This window comes from Hoplias malabaricus, chromosome X2 (genome assembly GCF_029633855.1).
Source record: "Hoplias malabaricus isolate fHopMal1 chromosome X2, fHopMal1.hap1, whole genome shotgun sequence".
NCBI classification, from domain to species: domain Eukaryota; kingdom Metazoa; phylum Chordata; class Actinopteri; order Characiformes; family Erythrinidae; genus Hoplias; species Hoplias malabaricus.
This window is the reverse complement of record NC_089819.1, coordinates 55543605-55546104: the sequence shown is the minus strand read 5'-3', so window position 1 is coordinate 55546104 and position 2500 is coordinate 55543605. Positions and strand designations below refer to the sequence as shown.

Sequence of the window (2500 nt, the reverse complement as noted above, 5' to 3'; positions counted from 1 at the left end):
TCTGACTGTTGTCTGTTTCTCTGTCTTCTCTCTATTCTCTAACTCTATGATGGAGACACTCAGAGTAGCCTCTCTAAAACGTGAACGGGGGGGGAGGGACAGGAGTAAAAGGGCAATGTTAGCTGAGTTTATTAAGAAGAAGAGAGCTGATGTTATTTTTTTGCAAGAGACACACAGTGATAGAGACAATGAGGTGGAGCGTGGGGAATGTGGTGTGGGACGGGGGGAGTATGTTCTTAGCCATGGCTCTAGTGTCAGTGCTGGGGTGGCAGTGCTGGTTCTCACGGAGAGTGGGGATGGGGAACATGCAGGTCACTGAGTTGGAGCCGGGTCGGGTTTTACTGGTGCAGGGAGACATTAGGGGGGACGAGACTCCTCTTTATTAATATTTATGCTCCCCACTCACGGTGGAGAGCGGGGTCCGTTTACTGCAGAAACTGAGGGGCTGCTTACGTCAGTGTGATAATCAGACTGTAGTAGTAATGGGGGGGAGACTGGAACTGCACCACAGACTTCACTCTGGACAGGACCGGGGAGGAGCCTCACCCTGAGTCGGCTGCAGTGCTGGAGTGCTCTGCTCAGGGAGGGGGGGTTTGTGGATCCATGGAGAGACTGTAATGAGACCATGAAACAGTACCACGTGGGTTAAGATTTTTGAGACGAGGGTCAGTGCTTGCCAGACTGGACAGGTTTTACGTGACTAAAGGGGATAGGGAGTAGAGTTCTTAATGTTTTTATGGGTTCCCTGTGTGTTCTCGGACCACCGCGCAGTTTTTTCTGGACCTAGTGCTGACCGACACACCGAGGCCCAAATACCACTGGCGTTCTTTAATATAAACCTTTTGCATGACGTGAGATTTTGTGAAAATTTTGGGTTTTTTTTGGGAAGCGTGGAGACAGCAGCTGACAGAGTTTTGAGAATGTGAGTCTGTGGTGGGAAGTGGGGAAGGCTCAGATTAAACTTTTCTGTCAGCAGTACACCGCACACACAGCTGCAGCAGTGAAGGACACCATTCTGGGGCTAGAAAGGGGAGATCAGGCTTTTAGAGAATAATTTTATCGTTGGGGAACTACACAGGACCAAGGAACCTCTTGGAGGACAAGAGAACGGACATTGGGTTCCCTTCTCCATGAGCAGGCGAAAGGAGCCCTGATTAGAGCTCGTGTGTGCTAGCATCAAAGACATGGATGCCCCGAGTGCCTTCTTTTTTAACCTGGAGCGGAAGGCGGTCCACTCCAACCCTATGATGTTTCTTCGGCGTCCGGATGGACTCCTGACCTCAGCGCCTGGTGAAATGAGGCAGATCGCCATGGACTTTTACACTGACCTTTATAGCGCCGATGCCACTGACCCTGGGAGCAGGGAAGACCTTCTGGAAGGTCTTCCAAAACTGAACTGAAACAGACGTTGAAGCTCTGGACTCGGAGATTGAGCTGTACGAACTCAACGGCTGCCGTACAGCAGCTTTCCTCCGGACGCTCTCCTGGCATTGACGGCCTGCCAGCCCGAGTTTTACAAGCGCTTCTGGAATGTCATTGGACCAGATTTACTTGCGGTTTTTAAATGGTCCCTGCAGGTCGGCGGGCGACTTGCCCCTCAGTTGTACTAGAGCTGTACTCACTCTTCTCCCTAAGAAGGGGGACCTGGGACTTTTAAAGAACTGGAGACCAAGTGGCGCTGCTGTGCACGGACTATAAAATCTTGTCCAGGTGTCTGTCAAATAGACCTGAAGGCAGTACATGCATGTGCTGGTGAACCCCAACCAGGACTTACTGTGTCCCCACAACGGACTATAATAGACCAATTTGTTCATGGTGCGGGATGTTATTGGACTTATGCCACTCTCTCCTCTTGTGATTGTAGGTCTTCTCTCCATTGACCAGGAAAAGGGCCTTTGATAGAGTTTGACCACTTTTATCTCTTTTGATGTGTTACAGAGTTTTGAGTTTTGGGGAATGGTTTTATATCCTGGGTTCGCCTGCTGTACACCAGAGGCCTCAGTCCTGCTGAAAGTGGGGGGTGGACTCAGTTGCCCAATTAGGATGGGACGGGGGGTCCGGCAGGGATTGCCCTTTGTCTGGGGAGCTGTACAGTTTGGCGATAGAGCCTTTGCTATGTAGGCTAAGGTCTAGACTCGAAGGGCTGGCGGAATACCGGGTTTGGGAGGAAAAAGTTGTGTGTTGTCTGCGTACGCAGACGATATATAACTGTTTTTATTAGAGGGGAGGGGGGAGACATTCATGAACTGACTAAGGCTCTGTGCGTTTACCGCGAGAGCATCCTCAGAGCCAGAGTTAACTGGGGGTAAGTCAGAGAGCTTTATTTTGGGACGATGGCAAGGAAGGGGGGTTCCCGATGTTGCCAGAAGGCTTACTGTGGGGGGTACAGGGCCTGAAATATCTGGTGTGTTTCTAGGCTACTGAGAGGTACAGAGAAAAGAACTGGAGGGGGGGTAGTGGAGAAGGTATGCGCTAGGTTATCTAAATGGACCTGGGTCCT

General features: G+C 50.8%; 1 protein-coding gene across 1 annotated transcript in view; it reads left to right on the top strand.

The window, feature by feature from the left end:
* cdh8 (cadherin 8) overlaps positions 1 to 2500 on the top strand; it is a 174836-nt gene that overhangs the window by 89622 nt on the left and 82714 nt on the right. The window lies entirely within an intron of this gene.